This window comes from Scyliorhinus torazame, chromosome 5 (assembly GCF_047496885.1).
Source record: "Scyliorhinus torazame isolate Kashiwa2021f chromosome 5, sScyTor2.1, whole genome shotgun sequence".
Lineage (NCBI taxonomy): Eukaryota > Metazoa > Chordata > Chondrichthyes > Carcharhiniformes > Scyliorhinidae > Scyliorhinus > Scyliorhinus torazame.
The window spans coordinates 145,579,803-145,596,769 of record NC_092711.1 but is presented as its reverse complement, the minus strand read 5'-3'; the positions used below and the strand labels follow the sequence as shown (position 1 = coordinate 145,596,769).

The 16,967-nt window shown below is 46.3% G+C and overlaps 2 long non-coding RNA genes across 2 annotated transcripts; one reads left to right on the top strand and one right to left on the bottom strand.

Annotated features, from left to right (window-relative positions):
* Positions 1 to 62: 62 nt before the first annotated feature.
* Positions 63 to 7,185, top strand: LOC140421993 (uncharacterized). Its single transcript, XR_011947207.1, has 2 exons — positions 63 to 374; positions 2,871 to 7,185. It is a non-coding gene; the product is annotated as an uncharacterized lncRNA (long non-coding RNA).
* A 1,717-nt stretch (positions 7,186 to 8,902) lies between these two features.
* On the bottom strand, positions 8,903 to 16,845 carry LOC140421975 (uncharacterized). The gene is made up of 2 exons (XR_011947189.1): positions 16,697 to 16,845; positions 8,903 to 11,799 (listed from the first exon to the last, which is right to left on the bottom strand). It is a non-coding gene; the product is annotated as an uncharacterized lncRNA (long non-coding RNA).
* Between the last annotated feature and the right edge of the window lie 122 nt (positions 16,846 to 16,967).

Genomic DNA, 16,967 nt, shown 5'->3' with positions numbered 1-16,967 from the left:
AGCGCGCAGACGCGGGAGCCCCGCCCCATCCATTGTTCCCCATCCCCCACATATCCTCGAGACAAGGTTCCCAGGCAAACGGCTGACAGTTCCGACCGTCGATGGTTTCCACAGCCCCTCACCCGGGTCTGCGCATTTCTAAGGGAAGGGGAAACTGCGCATGTGTAGGGGAGCTCACTTCTGCTGACCTTCCTGCTGAGGTGTTGACCAATAGGAAGATTGGAGGACCGGAAGGATTCTGCTCCTCCACCAATCACAGCTCCCCCATTGTCTCAATGCGGAAGCTGGACATGGTGTTTTCTGCCGAGCAAAGCTGTTGTTCCCCCAACGCTGAATGAGCTTGAGCTGCACACAGACTCTTGTCTCCAACATCTGTGAGGATAACACTTTCTTTTCTCCCTCTTTCCATTTCTTGTCTCATTCTGACCTTCAACTGGTGACTTGCAGCAACTAAAGGGAAAGGAAGTGAATCCAGGGAGGGTGCAGACTCTGCAAAGCTTGGCCCAGGTCTCTCTCTCTCTCTTAAAGACATTGACATCCTTTGCTCCCTCAGCTTGACACATTTATTTGTCTGGCTAAAATGATGATCTCTTTCCTAATGTTCACATTTAAAGGGCTGGTTTCCCCAGGAGATTGCTGACATGAAAGGGAACAGTAAACAGGACAAATCAAACCCAACCAATTACTTCCCTGTCGGAATACACTCCACCATCAGCAAAGTGATGAAAGGAGTCATTAACAGCGCTATCAAGTGGTACTTACTCAGCAAAACCTGCTCACAGACGCTCAGTTTGGGTTCCGCAGGGTCACTCAGCTCCTGACCTCATTACAGCCTTGGTTCAAACATGGTTTAAAGAGGTGAGAGTGACTGCCCTTGGTATCAAGGCAGTATGAAATGAAAATCGCTTGTCACAAGTAGGCTTCAATGAAGTTACTGTGAAAAGCCCCTAGTCGCCACATTCCAGCGCATGTTCGGGGAGGCTGGTATGGGAATTGAATCGTGCTGCTGGCCTGCTTGGTCTGCTTTAAAAGCCAGCGATTTAGCCCAGTGTGCTGAACCAGCATTTGACCGAGTATGGCATCAAGGAGCCCCAGCTAAACTGGAGTCAATGATAATCGGGGAAAATTCTCCGCTGTTTGGAGTCATACCTGGCACAAGGGAAGATGGTTGTGGTGGTTGGAGGTCAATCATCTCAGCTCCAGGAGTTCCTCAGGGCGCACTCCTTGGCCCAGCCATCTTTCGCTGCTTCATCAATGACCTCCCTTTCATGATAAGGTGAGAAGTGGGGATGTTTGTGGATGACTGCACAATGTTTACCACCATTCGTGACTCCTCAGATAATGAAGCAGTCCATGTCCAAATGCAGCATGACCTGGACAGTATCCTGATGTGGGCTGATAAGTGGAAGTTACATTTATGCTACACGAGTGTCAGGCAATGACCATCTCCTACAAAGGAGGATCTAATCACCGCCCCTTGACATTCAGTGGCATTAGTATCGCTGAATCCTCCACAACCAACATCCTGAGGGTTATCATTGATCAGAAACTGAACTGGACTAGCCATATTAATGTGTTGGCGACCAGGGCAGGCCAAAGACTACAGCGAGTAATGCACCTCCTGACCCCCAAAGCCTGTCCACTATATACAAGGCACAAGTCAGGCATGTAATAGGATAATCACCACTTGCCTGGTTGAGTGTAACTCCAATAACACTCAAGATGCTGCTCTACACCATCCAGAACAAAGCAGCCTGCTTGACTGCTCCCCATTCCACGAATATTCAAACACGCCACCACCGACGAACAGTGACAGCCGTGTATACCATCTACAATGTGCACTGCAGTAACTCACCAAGGTTCCTCAGACAGCACCTTCCAAACCCACAACCACTACTATCTAGAAGGCCAAGAGCAGCAGATACCTGGGAACCTCAGTACCTACAATTCAAGGACTGCAGCGGTTCAAGAAGGCAACTCATCACCACCTTCTGAAGGGCAACTAGGGATGGGCAATAAATGCTGGCCTCATCATCGATGTCCACACCCCGTAAAATAATTTTTAAAAATGTTATATCGGACAGATATATATCTAGTGTTATATGGAATGTATTAGATATATTATTGATGGTACAGTAATAAAATACATGTATTATTATTTCTAGTTCTGTAATATAGTACTGTAGCTACATTATCTATTTCCAGTCATACAGTTATTGCAGCACTGACGAAATCCTTTTGGAAACTCAAGTCAGTGCTGACTCTCTGCACAGCAATCCAGTCAGTCCCATTCCCCCTCGATATCCCTGTTCATCTGAAAGCTTATTTTCTTCATATTCTATTTTGAACTATTGATCATCTCAACTTCCACAACACTTGTGGGCAGTGATTTTCCGGTCATGACCACTCCATGATTAAATAAAATTCTTCCTCAGAATCTCCCCATCTCTAATCCGTAAATATACTTAGATGGAGAGTCTCTACTCTTGTACAGGTTGTAATGAGTTTAGATTTGTTGATCAGCATCAATCAGCACCTTCATAAGAATTGGGAGGGGAAGGAAGTGAATCCAGTCTGTATATTACACACATTTATCGTCCAGTAACAGAGACATATATCTGTCTGGCAGCCTCGGTGTCCAGGACAGAAAGCTTGGATCTGTCAATCAGCCTGATTCAGTGCCTTCAGGAGAATTGGGAGGGTGAATATTAGATACAGCAGAGTGAGAATGGAGAGAGAGTGTGTGGAATGGAGATTTAGAGCATTTGAGGGAAAGAGAGAAGAAAGAATGTTCGATAGAAACTAGAATTGTCTGTTCTGAGTTTCTGACCTGTACTGACAATGATGATTTTTGTAAAATATTTTTGCAGGAAGTTCGAACGCGAAGAGTTTGAGGCCGATATCTCAAACTAAATATCACGTCAGAACTGACTGAGTCACTCAATTCTTGGGAACCGAATATCATCGACCTTGGAATCTAGAAGGCAAAACGTTTGTCTATTCTGTCTGATCAAGAGATTTTAAACATCAGTGTGTCTGGAAAAGCACTGAGACACACACACACACACCCGTGTGAGACTGTTACAGAGCACTGACTGTGGAAAGAGCTTCAACCAGTGATACAGCCTGAAAAAATACTACACCATTCACATCAGGAAGAGACTGTATACGTGTTCTGTGCGTGGACGAGGCTTCAACTGATCGTCCAACGTGGTGAGACGCAAGATCACCTGGACCATGGAGAAACCATGGAAATGTGAGGATTATGGGAAGGGATTCACAGCTCCATTCGGGCCGGAAAGGCATCAACACAGTCACACTGGAGAGAAGCCATTCACCTGCTCTGACTGTGGGAAGGAATTCACTCGGTTATCCAACCTGCAGAGACACCAGACAGTCCACACCGGGGAGAGGCCGTTCACCTGCACTGTGTGTGGGAAGGGATTTACTCAGTTATCCACCTTGAAGGTGCACCAGCGAGTTCACACTGGGGAGAGGCCGTTCACCTGCTCTGACTGTGGGAAGGGATTCACTCAGTTACCCAACCTGCAGAGACACCAGACAGTCCACACTGGGGAGAGGCCATTCATCTGCAGTGTGTGTGATGAGGGATTCACTCAGTTATCCACCCTGCAGAGACACCAGAGCGCTCACACCGGGGAGAGGCCGTTCACCTGCTCTGTGTGTGATAAGGGATTTGCTCAGTTATCCAACCTGCAGACACACCGGCGAGTTCACACTGGGGAGAGGCCATTCATCTGCTCGGTGTGTGATAAGGGATTTGCTCAGTTATCCAGCCTGCTGAGCCACAATGTCATTCACACCAATGAGAGACCCTTTAAATGCTCTGACTGTGGGAGTGGGTTTAAAAGCTGTCCGGTACTGATGATCCACCAGCGCCTTCACACTGAGGAGAGACCGTTCAGCTGCTCTCACTGCGCAAAGAGGTTTAGAACGTCATCCAACCTGATGAAACACGTGCGAGGTCACACCTACCAATGAAGCAGAATACCTGGAGGCCTTGTTCATTGTGGCCGGGGACTTTAACCAGGCCAACCTCAAGAGTGTACTGCCAAAATTCCACCAACACATCTCCTGTCCCAACAGGGGCCCCAACATCCTTGACCACTGCTACACAAACATCAAGGGCATCTCTCGATCCATCCCCCAACCGCACTTCGAAAAATCGGACCACAAGACGGTGCTCCTTCTCCCGGCATACAAGCAGAAACTTAAGCAGGAGAATCCGGTTAAGAAAGTCATGCAGTGCTGGTCCGAGGAAATGGAAGAGCTCCTACGTGACTACTTCGAGTCAGTGGACTGGTCCATATTCAAGAACTCAGCAGTCAACCTAAACGGGTATGCCAGCACCATCACAAACTTCATCAGTAAGTGTGTAGAAGATTGTGTGTCAAAGAAGGTAGTACGTATATTGCCCAACCAGAAACCATGGTTTAATCGGGAGATTCACTTCGTACTGAAGGCATTTAAGGCAGGCGACCCTGACCTATACAAGAAATCTAGGTACGACCTCCACAAAGCCAACAGGGCGTCAAGAAACAATACCAGACTAAGCTAGAATCACAGACTAATGACATGGACTCGCGTCGGTTGTGACAAGGCTTAAACAACATAATGAGCTGTAAAGCCAAGTAGAATCTTCGGCAACAGGGCACCCCTCCCCGACAAATTCAATGCATTCTATGTTCACTTCAACAGGAAACCAACAAACCTTTGTCAACTGCTCCAGCAACCTTGGACACACCCACACTCACCATCACAGCCTGCGAAGTCAGATCAGCCTTCTTGAAAGTGAACCCTCGGTAAGCGGTGGGTCCTGACGGGATCCCTGGTCATGAACCCAGATACTGTGCAGACTGGCGGATGTGTTTCCGGACATCCTCAACCTCTCCCTACTCCGTTCCGAGATTCCCACCTGCTTCAAGAAGACCACCATCCATACCGGTGCCAAAGGAGAACCAGGCAACGACTACCATCCGGTGGCCTTGACATCGATCATTATGATGTGCTTCGAGAGGTTGGCCATGAGACACATCAACTCCAGACCCCCAGAGTGCCTTGATCCACTGCAATTCGCATACCACCGCAACCGGTCCACCGCAGACGCCACTGCCATCTCCCTGGCCCTACACTCATTCCTGGAGCATCTCGACAACAAGGACCTCTATGTCAGACTTCTAGTCATTAACTACTGCTCTGCCGTCAACTCCATAATCCCAGCCAAGCTCATATCAAAACTCCAAAACCTAGATCTTGGCTCCTCCCCCTGCAACTGGATCATCAACTTCCTGAAATGAAAGTGAAAATCGCTTATTGTCACAAGTAGGCTTCAAATGAAGTTACTGTGAAAAGCCCCTAGTCGCTACATTCCGGCACCTGTTCGGGGAGGCTGGTACGGGAATTGAACAGTGCTGCTGGCCTGCCTTTGTCTGCTTTAAAAGCCAGCTATTTAGCCCAGTGTGCTAAACCAGCCCCTGACAGGAATCAGTAAGGATAAACAACAATGCCTCCTCCTTTGCGATAGTCGTCAATAGTAGGGCTCCACAAGGCTGCATACTTAGCTCCCTACTATACTCGCTGTACACACACCACTGTGTGGCAAAATTTGACTCCACCTCCATGTTTGTCGATGACACGGCTGCAGTGGGTCGGATCTCAAACAACAATGAGTCAGAGTACGGGAGGGAGATAGAGCATGGTGTAACAACAACAATCTCCCCAGCAATGTCAGCAAAACTAAGGAGCTAGTCATTTCCTTCAGGAAGCAAAATATCGTACACACCCCTGTTTGCCTCAATGGTGCCGAGGGGGAGATGGTTGCCAACTTCAAATTGCTAGGTGTGCAAATCACCAACAATCTGTCCTGGTCCACCAACATCAACACTACGACCAAGAAAGCACAACAGCGCCTATACTTCCTCAGGAAACTCAGGAAATTCAGCATGTCTACATTGACTCTTACCAATTATTACAGGTGCACCATAAAAAGTATCCTATCTGGCTGCAGCACAGCTTGGTATGGCAACTGCTCGGCCCAAGACCGTAAGAAACTACAGAGAGTCGTGAATACAACCCAGTCCATCACACAAACCTGCCTCCCATCCATTGACTCTGTCATGACTGATATGTTCCCAGTGCCCCGTTCTATCCCTGCAGCCCTGCAGTTTAGTTCCCTCAAATGCCGATCCAATTCCCGTTTGAAATCTTCCATTGTCTTCATTTCCACACAACACCTTCCCCTCACAGGCAGTGAGTTCCAGGTCATTACCATTCGCCACATCAAAATATTCCCCGCCCCTCCAACTCGATTTTCAAATTTGCTGATGAGATCGCCACAGTGGGTCGGATCTCAAACAATGACGAGACAGAGTACAGGAATGGTACAGAGAATCTGGTGAACTGGTGCGACGACAATAATCTCTCCCTCAATGTGAACAAAACAAAGGAGATTGTCATTGACTTCAGGAAGCGTAGTGGAGAACATGCCCCTGTCTACATCAATGGGAATGAAGTAGAAAGGGTCGAGAGCTTCAAGTTTTTAGGTGTCCAGAAAACCAACAACCTGTCCTGGTCCCCCCCATGCCGACACGAAGTTAAGAAAGCCCACCAACAACTCTACTTTCTCAGAAGACTAAGGAAATTTGGCATGTCACCAACCTCTCTCACCAACCTCTACAGATGCACCATAGAAAGCATTCTTTCTGGTTGTATCACTGCTTGGTAATGAACCTGCTCTGCCCAAGACCGCAGGAAACTACAAAAGGTCATGAATGCAGCCCAATCCGTCACGCAAACCAGCCTCCCATCCATTGACTCTGTCTACTATTCCCACTGCCTCGGAAAGGCAGCCAGCATAATTAGGAACCCAACTCACTCCAGACATACTCTCTTCCACCTTCTTCCGTTAGGAAAAAGATACAAAAGTTTGAGGTCACGTACCAACCAACTCAGGAACAGCTTTTTGCCGACTGCCATCAGTCTTTTGAATGGACCTTCCTCGTATTAAGTTGATCTTTTCTCTACACCCTAGCTATAGCTGTAACATTATATTCTGCAGTCTCTCCTTCCTTCCCTGTGTACGGTATGGATTGTCTGTAAAGCATGCAAGAAACAATACTTTTTACTGTATACCAATACATGTGACAATAAATCAAATCAAATAAACCTGTCATATTCTTGTCCACCTCTCTCAAATCTCCCCTCAACCTCCTTTGCTCCGAGGTGAACAATCCCAGCCTGACATGAACAAACAAACAGAATAGGTTAATACCTGGGATCAGACGGGAATGTTTAATTTCTGTATGAAAGATACTGGGAATATTGTCCTGGACAATAAATGATTGGAATATTTACCTTGGGTGTGGGTGAATGGAATATATCAATCTTGTATCCTCCGACATTCTAGTGAAAGTCTGGAATGTGTAGACGGGATGAATAAGTTGATCACTTTCTCTTGGAAATATTGACATGCTTTTTAAAAAAAAATAGAGGACCCAATTATTTTTTCCCAATAAAGGGGTAATTTAGCATGGCCAATCCACCTGCCCAGCACATCCTTTGGGTTGTGGGGGTGAGACCGACGCAGACACGGGGAGAATGTGCAAACTCCTCACAGACAGTGACCTGGGGTCGGGATCGAACCCGGGTCCTCGGCGTCTTAAGGTAGCAGTGCTGACCACCGTGCCACCCAGATATATTTACACCCTGGCCCATGAACTTAATTTTAAAGAAATCCACATTTGAAAGCCCAGATACTACAAGAAATATCAGCACCATAACAGGGCAGATAAGAAAGACACACTCTCTTTGATCTTTTCATCAGAGCATCTGAGAGTTAAGAATATGTGACATGATTTTGGGATACCGGTGAGGATAACCCCCTCATTCCAGGAACCGAGGGAGTCAACCTTCTCTGAACTGCTTACAATGCATTAATCTCATTTCTGAAATAAGGAGACCCAAACTGTACACAGTGCTCTAACCAAAGCCCTGTACAACTGTAGCAAATCATAGCTACATTTATATCCCAGTCCCTTTGCAACAAATGACAATATTCCATTTGCCTTCCAAATCCCTTGCTGTACCTGCAAACTAATTTATTGTGGTTCCTGTACCAGGACACCCAGAAATCTCTGTCCCTCATGCTTCAGCAATCTCTCCCTATTTAAATAATGTTCTGTTTTATTTAACCCTTTCTGCCAAAGTGGACACATTCACATTTTCCCACGTTATGCTCCGTCTGTCAATTTGTTCCCACTCACTTAACCTATTTGTTGTCTTTTGCAGACTCCTTAAGTTCACTTCACAAATTACTTTCCAACCAAACTTTGTGCCATCATCAAATTTAGCCCCCATACATTCAATCCCATCATCCAACTCATTCATATAGATTGTAAAATCGTTGAGGGCCCAGCACTGATCCTTGTGACATTCCACTTGTTGCATCTTACCAACCCAAACGTAACCCATTTATACCTACTCTCTGCTTCCTGTTAGCTAACCAACCTTCTAACCATGCTGATATGTTGCCCCCCCCCACCCCCCCCCCCCCCCCCATCCTTAGCTCTTAATATGTGTAATAACCTTTGATGTGACATCCTGGGGAATATTTTCTGGAAACCTAGATAAACAGGTTCCCCTTTATTGACATCCCTTGTTACTTCCTGAAAAAGACTCTATAAATTAGTCAATCCCGATTGACTCTCTGAACCACATTTTCAAACATTGTGTCAAAAGAAAAATAAAATCTCCTCTCACCCTCTGGCTCCTTTGCAATTAGCTTAAGAGAGACTCACTTTCAGTTAAAGAGCCTGTCAACCTCTTTCACCCACTTTCCCCAAAGTGAATGAAGTTAAGCAGAAAAATACCACCAAAAATCAAATATTTTCAATGAACCAAGTTTATTAATGAAATAGAACATGGTTTTAAATAATATCGGAACATTACTTGTGGATCAAAGACAACCAGAGTAAAGAGTAACCATGAAAGGATGTTTACAATATTCAGGACCCAAATGTTTCTCTTTGGTTCCTCTGTAGCCTGTTCCTGTGACTCCCCACTTTGGACACATGCACTGAACCCTGGGTTCAAGACACCATCAGCCCTGATCATCCCCATCCCTTGATTTCCCAGTCAGTCCTCTATTAGTGTGACACCCATGGCAGATTCCCAACTGGGGCACAGGCCCTGTTCTTCTCAGCTAAATTCAGCCCTCAGCTCAGTTGCCTGGCTGTCATTGACACGATCAATAACGAGACAGAAAGGTGCCCGAGGCTCAAATGGGAGACAAAACTTGTGGATTGGGATCTCTGTAAAGATCAGTAACTTCAAAACAAAAATCAAATCCCCAGTCAACAAATTAAAGGACCACATGACAGGACATAAGGTTTTATAACTTTACTGCAACAAACAAACTAGAAGCAACATTAACTAAATATTATTTTTGTAGGAAACCTACACCTTAAAAGTATCAGTCCAAAGTGATTCCTGAGGGTTCAGTTCTTTTCTTTTCCCAATCTGGCAGCCTTTAACTCCAGAACAGTCTTTCACAGTGAAAGATTGGCGAGCTACCAGAAAACTGAGACTAACCATAAATAGGTCATTATTTGGTTGGCAAGATGTAACGAGTGGTGTGTCACAGGGATCAGTGCTGGGGAGTCAATCTTTTACAATTTATATCAATGACTTGGATGATGGGACTGAAGATATGGTCATTTAAGTTTGCTGATGATGCAGGCAAAAAGGAAAAGGAGGTGGTGTTGCACTGATAAGGGACGGCATCAGTACATTAATAAGGGAGGATCTCAGATCAGGAATACAAAATGTGAAATCTGTTTGGGTGGAGCCAAGGAACAGCATGGGACGGGTTTGGTGCCAGAGGCACAGTGCTGCCACTCACCCCGAGGAGGTTGTACAGTTTTTTACAGCACTGTTGGCCTGTCTGGACGGTGTTGCTCACGGAGGTTACTGCCTTTGCCACCTGCACCCAGGCACGATGAATGGTGGCAGCTGGCAGCCTCCTTCCCGGGCCGCGGTACTGGGTTGCCCGCCTCTCCTCCATGGCGTCCAGCAGGGTCTCAAGCTCGGTGTCGTAAAGCGGAGTGCCACTCTCCTCACTGCCATCTTGTTGGCTGGGATGATGGTGGGGAGTGAAGTGTGTTTGTGCAGCTGCAGCTTGTCAGCCTCCTGAGTGTCAATCGTGAATCCGGCAAATCTGCCACGTTTCTCATTGGAATGGACTGTGTTCCCTGTGGTGCCAATCTCTTTCAGTTCCTCCTGCACACTAGTCCCTTGTTCTCCAGTGTTTTTAGGACAATTTCCGTATCTTCCTCTGTGAAGACAGGCACACATTGTTTAGTTTCTCTGCCATTTCCTTATTCCCCATTATAAACTCTCCTGTCTGCCTGGAATGGACCCACATTGGTCTTTGCTAATCTTTTCCTTTTCACATTCCTATAGGAGCTTTTCCTGTCGGTTTTTATGTTTCTCGCCAGTTTGCTCTCATTCTATTTTCTCTTCATCAGTTCCTTGGTCCTTCTTTGATGAATTCTAAAACAAGTTCCCAATCCTCAGACTCACTACTATTTTGGCCACTTTATGAGCCTCTTCCTTTGATCTAATGGAATCTTTAACTTTTCTTGTTAGCCACAGGTTGCATCACTTTTCCTGTCTCAGAATCCCTGAGAGAGAGAAAGAGAAGAGAGAACGAAATGCAGTCCTGGATGTAATTGAAGCAGAAACAATAACAGCAGAATCCATCACTAATCAATTGTGAACTTGTTGGTGTCTCAGCAGGGACGAGGAAACATAGAATCCCTTCCCACACTGAGAGCAGGTGAACGGCTTCTCCCCAGTGTGAACTCGCTGATGTTTCTGCAGGCTGCTTGACTGAGTGAATCCGTTCCCACACTGAGAGCAGGTGAATGGTCTCTCCCCAGTGTGAACTCGCTGGTGTCTCTGCAGGCTGCTTGAGTCAGTGAATCCCTTCCCACAATGAGAGCAAGTGAATGGTCTCTCCCCAGTGTGAACTCGCTGGTGTCTCTGCAGGCTGCTTGAGTCAGTAAATCCCTTCCCATAATGAGAGCAAGTGAATGGTCTCTCCCCAGTGTGAATTCGCTGGTGTGACTTCAGGCTGAATAACGTAGTGAATCCCTTCTCACACTGAGAGCAGGTGAACGGCCTCTCCCCAGTGTGAACTCGCTGGTGCGACTTCAGGCTGAATAACGTAGTGAATCCCTTCTCACACTGAGAGCAGGTGAACGGCCTCTCCCGAGTGTGAATTCGTTGGTGTGACTTCAGGTGGGATAATTGACTAAACCCCTTCCCACACGGAGAGCAGATGAATGGTCTTTCCCCAGTGTGACTGCGTCGGTGAATTTCCAGCACAGATGGGACTCTGTAACCCTTCCCACAGTCCCCACATTTCCACGGTTTCTCCATGTTTTGGGTCTCCTCGTGTCTCTCCAGGTTGGACAATCAGTTGAAGCCTCGTCCACACACAGAACACGTGTACGGTCTCGCCCCGCTGTGAATGGTGCAATGGTTTTTCAGATTATGTAACTGGTTAAAGCTCTTTCCACAGTCAGTGCTCTGGAACACTCTCACTCGGGCGTGTGTGTCTCGGGGCTTTTCCAGTCACACTGATGGTTAAACTTTGTTGAAGTCAACAGGTCTGGCAAACATTTCTCCTAGTTTTAATGATCGATGAACCGAGTGACTCTGTCAGATCCAGACGTGATGTTTGAGATTTCTGTCTGTAAATCCTCTCCTTTTAACATCCTGTAAAAGGAGTTTACAAAAGACATCAGAGTCAGTACAGGACAGAAATTCAGAACAGATTATTTTAATTTCTCTGGAACATTCTTTTCTCTCTCGTTCCCCAAAAGCTGTAAATCTCCATCCCACACACTCTCCCTCCATTCTCACTCTGCTGTCTCTAATATTCACCCTCCCAATTCTCCTGAAGGTGCTGATTCAGGCTGATTGACAGATCCCTGCTCACTGCTTCCTGTCCAGGTCACAGATCATAACAAATAGGAGCTGCAGTCGGCCATTCAGCCCATCAAGCCGACTCGACCATTCAATGGGATCATTGGCCGATTGACCTCAGCACCATTTTTCCACACTATCCCCCATATCCCTCGATATCTTCAATATCGAGACACCTATCACTCTCGGTCTAAAAATACTTGATGCTGAGGCTCCACAGTCCTCTGGGGTAGAGAATCCCAAAGTTTCACCACATTGTCTTTAAATTCATTGCCGGGGCAGCACGGTGGCGCAGTGGTTAGAACTGCTGCCCCTCAGTGCCGAGGACCTGGGTTTGATGCCAGCCCCGGGTCACTGTCCATGTGGAGTCTGCACATTCTCCCTAGGCCAGCGTGGGTCTCACCCCCACAATGTAAAACGATGTGCAGGGTCGGTGAATTGGCCACGCTAAATTGCCCCTTAATTGGAAAAAAAGAATTGGGTACTCTAAATTTATTTATTTTGAAGGACAACTAAGTTTTGCAGCCAGAGGTGTAATTAAAGCATCATAAAAAGTGTGGGCTAATGGAATGTTGTTTGGATGAAGGGGATTCCCTGTGGAGTTAATTAGATTGCAGCTTGGTAAGATGGTATCAGTACTGGGAGGAGCCACGGTTTTAGGCTTTTTGCAGCAAAGCAGTCTTTTAGTTGAGAATTAGTTCAAGATGTGAGCAGAGGTCAAGCATCTCAGTTCAATTGAAAATATATGTCTGTCGCTAGATGAGCAGTTTCTTTCCAAGCAGTTCAGAAGAGTGTCGTTAGAAGGTGAGCTGAAACAAGCTGAAACAGCTTCCCAAGTTTCTTCATGGTTCTGACAGGTTTGAGATCTTGTCTTTAAAGCGGTGACACAAGATCTCTCTTTCTCAAAGAACATCTGTGTAAAGCAGGTATTGCTGAGGGCTAACTGTGTTTAACGGTGGATTGAGAGCTGAGATGTGTTTTTGCTGTTTGAGTGGGAATAAAGGTAGCAGTTAAGGGTTACTGTATTCACTGTATTGATTAGCATTGTTTAAGGGCTAATTGTCAGCTGTTTTCTGGTGTGATGTTATATATTTGAATATTGTGTCAATAATAAAGTTTGTTTTCACATAGCATGGCCCCATTTTGTGTGAAATCACTCCTGGAGTGAGGTATCCTTTCCTCACAGTCTGACAAAACACAAATAAAATATTGGGGTTTGTGCCCAGTATCCGAGCCACTGTTGGGGTCTGGTCCGGGATCATAACCATGAGAAGGTGGGCTATGTGGATGGTTAGAGAACTTTGTACCCGAGGAGCAGAGATTTTACCTTCTTTCTAGCCCCCAGCAATGTCAGACTAGAATCGACAACCTTTTTTGTGCCGAGGACGATCCTACACCTGGTGTCCACTTGCACCACAGGGATCATCGTAATCGCAGACCTTCCCCTGGAGTTTTTGCTCGAGGGCTCACCCCCAGGTCGAGAATGTGGAGGTTTGGAGCCTCCCTGAGTTCATTTATTATGCACTTTCGGGACGAGTTTGAGTTCTTCATTTTGGTTAACTCGACTCCTTGTATTTCCTTCTCCATTTTGTTGGAGACATTTACGGTTTATGCTCGGGGGCTGATCATTTCTTACACTGCTAATAAAAGGTGCAGGATGCTGGAGAACCAGCAGCCTCTGGAGGCTTGTTTGGCGATGGTGGAAGAGAATCATATGGAGGGCCCGAGTAAGCTACTGCTGAAGGAGGTTAACGCAGCAAGAGTGGCTTTGAACTCCCTATTTACTCAGCAAGCCGAGAAAAGTTGAAAGTTAGTGAGATTGAAGTTGTACGAGTTTGGGAATAAGCCGAGCAAATACTTGGCCTGTTTGACAAAGGACCTTCGTTCTGCAGCCTAGGGGCAGCATGGTGGCACAAGTGGATAACACTGTGGCTTCACAGCGCCAGGGTCCCAGGTTCGATTCCCCGCTGGGACATTGTCTGTGCTGAGTCTGCACGTTCTCCCCGTGTCTGCTTGGGTTTCCTCGGGTGCTCCAATTTACTCCCACAGTCCAAAGACGTGCCGGTTAGGTGGATTAGCCATGATACATTGCCCTTCGTGACCAAAAAGGTTAGGAGGGGTTATTGAGTTACGGGGATAGGGTGGAAGTGAGGGCTTAAGTGGGTCGGTGCAGACTCAATGGGCTGAATGGCCTCCTTCTGCACTGTTTGGTCTATGTCTATGTCAAACCAGCTGTCTAGCCCACTGAGCTAAACCAGCCCAAACCGATCAATGACGGCTTTATGGGGCCAACTTTCCACAGCTGATGGTGACTATTAGGTGGGACCTTGCCCGGTGGTCGGCTCTTCCGATTTCATGGTGAGGGAGGATCCCCTTCATTAAAATGTGTTGCCCAGACTGTTGTACCCTCTGCAGATGCTGTCTATACTACTGTCAACCAGAGTTGTTCGGGAAATTAATCAAATCAGGGCAGGACCTACTCAGTTAATGGTAGGGAGTTGGGGAGAGTTACAGAACAAAGAGATCTAGGAGTACAGGTTCATAGCTCCTTGAAGGTGGAGTCGCAGGTGGACAGGGTGGTGAAGAAGGTATTCAGTATGCTCAGTTTTATTGGTTAGAATATTGAATACCGGAGTCGGGATGTCTTATTGAAATTGGACAAGACATTGGTAAGACCGGACATGGAATACTGTGTTCAGTTCTGGTCACCTTATTATAGAAAGAATAATGTTAAACACGAAAGAGTGCAAAGAAATTTACCAGGATGCTGCGAGGACTTGATGGTCTGAGTTATAAGGAGAGGCTGGGACTTTTTTCCCTGGAGTGTAGGAGGTTTGGTGTGATCTTATAGAGGTCTATAAAATAATGAGGAGCATAGATAAGGAAGATAGCCAACATTTTTTCCCCCGAGGTAGAGGAGTCTAGAACTAGAGGGCATAGGTTTAAGGTGAGAGGAGATACAAAAGAGACCAAAGGGGAAAATTCTTCACACAGAGGGTGGTGAACTTCTGGAATGGGCTGCCAGAGGCAGTGTAGAGGCAGGTACAAATTTGTCCTTTAAAAAGCAGTTAGATAGTTACATGGGCAGGGTGGGTATAGAGGGATATGGGCCAAATGCTGGCAAGTGGGACTAGCTTAGTGATAGAAACTGGGCGGCATGGACAAGCTGGGCCGAAGGGCCTGGTTCCATGCTGTAAACATCTATAACTCTACCTGGAACAAAATGTTTGTTCAGCTCCAATCACCAAGATAAGGGAGGGTATGGTCTTCCGAAAATCAGGCTTCATCAATTGGCCTCTCGTCTTAGGTTCATAAGGGATTGGGTTAGGATGGAGCCAACATTCATCTGGCTCAATACAGAAGCAGACCAGTCAGTTCTCTCTCGATCCAAAACCAGCATAGGCTGATTATGAAATGCATCTCCATGCAATTTTTAATGTCCGTGATTCATTCTGAGTCTTATGCATTGGGTAAAGGATGGGACTCTTACATTTGACTGACTTGCTCCTCCTGGCTTTCCATGAGTGAATTCAATTCAACTTAGGCCGGGAGTAGGGCACAGTGATTAGTGCTGCTACCTCAGCGCCGGGGACCCAGGTTCAATCCCAGCCTTGGGTGGCTGTCTGTGTGGAGTTTGCATATTCTCCTCGTGTCTTCGTGTGTTTCCTCCGGGTGCTCCGGTTTCCTCCCACTGTCCAAAGATGAGCAGTGAAAGTGGATTGGTCACGCTAATTTGCCCCTTAGTATCAAAGATGTGTAGGTTAGGTGGGTTGACCATGATCAATGCAACGGGTTACGAGGATAGGATGGGGAATGGGCCTCAGTGAAATGCTTTTTCTGCGACTCAGTGCAGACTTGAAGGGGCGAATGGCCTTTTGCACTATAGTTCTATGTTATCCGTGTTGTGTTATTCATTTTAATTTGATTATGCTGTTAGTCTGCTTGTAATATTTTGGGGTTTACAAACTGAATTGTTATATAATCTTACCCTCTTTCCCCACTCACGACTTTAACCTGTAAACTGGTTCTTCAATTAATCTGGCATTTCATCTCGAGGCTCTGCTCCCTCAAATATCCTGTTCCAAATTAATTCTGCAATGTGTTGCTTAGATGTATGTTGGCAATATCTCTTGTTCCGCTCTGTACCCATTTGCCACGATTTTTTCTGTTACTCTGTTGCATTCATTGTTTAAAAATGATTTAAAACAAAACAATTTATTAAAAATCTGTCCAACTCATCTGTGAATATATTCAATGACTCCACACCCCACTGGTCCCTGTGGAAGAGAAATCCAGAGACTAATAACCCTCCAAGGGAAGAGATGACTGGATTGCACTTTATCGCAGAACCATAAATAATATATCTGATGTGTACCATATAAGATATGCCTGTCTGCTGACATTTAAGGGGACAGTAAATTAATACCAATCACCTGGAGAAACTAGCCCTTTATTGTGAATATTAGGAAAGAGACCATCCTTTTAGCCAGACAAATAAATGTGTGAAGCTGAGGGAGCAAAGGATGTCAATGTCTTTGAGAGAAAGAAGAGACCTGGGCCAAGCTTTGCAGAGTCTGCGCCCTCCCTGGATTCACTTCCTTTCCCTTCAGTTGCTACAAGTGACCAATTGAAGGTGAGAATGAGAAAAGAAATGGAAAGGGGGGAGAAAAGAAAGTGTTTTACTCACAGATGTTGGCGACAAAAACAAGTTTTCAGTCTGTGTGAGGCCCCAGTTTTGCTCATTGTCCAGCTTCCGCATTCAGAAAACGGGAAACTAATTGGATGGTGGAAGAGTCCTTCCGGTTCACCAACTCTTCCCATTGGTCAACAACTTTCCTCCGCCTCACTCATTGTTCCCCTCCTCGAGACAAGGTTTCCAGGCAACCGGCTGCGGCCAGAACAAGAAGTCTCTCGGTGATTCCCCTCTCCCCACCCCGGGACTGAGCATGTCTGAGGGA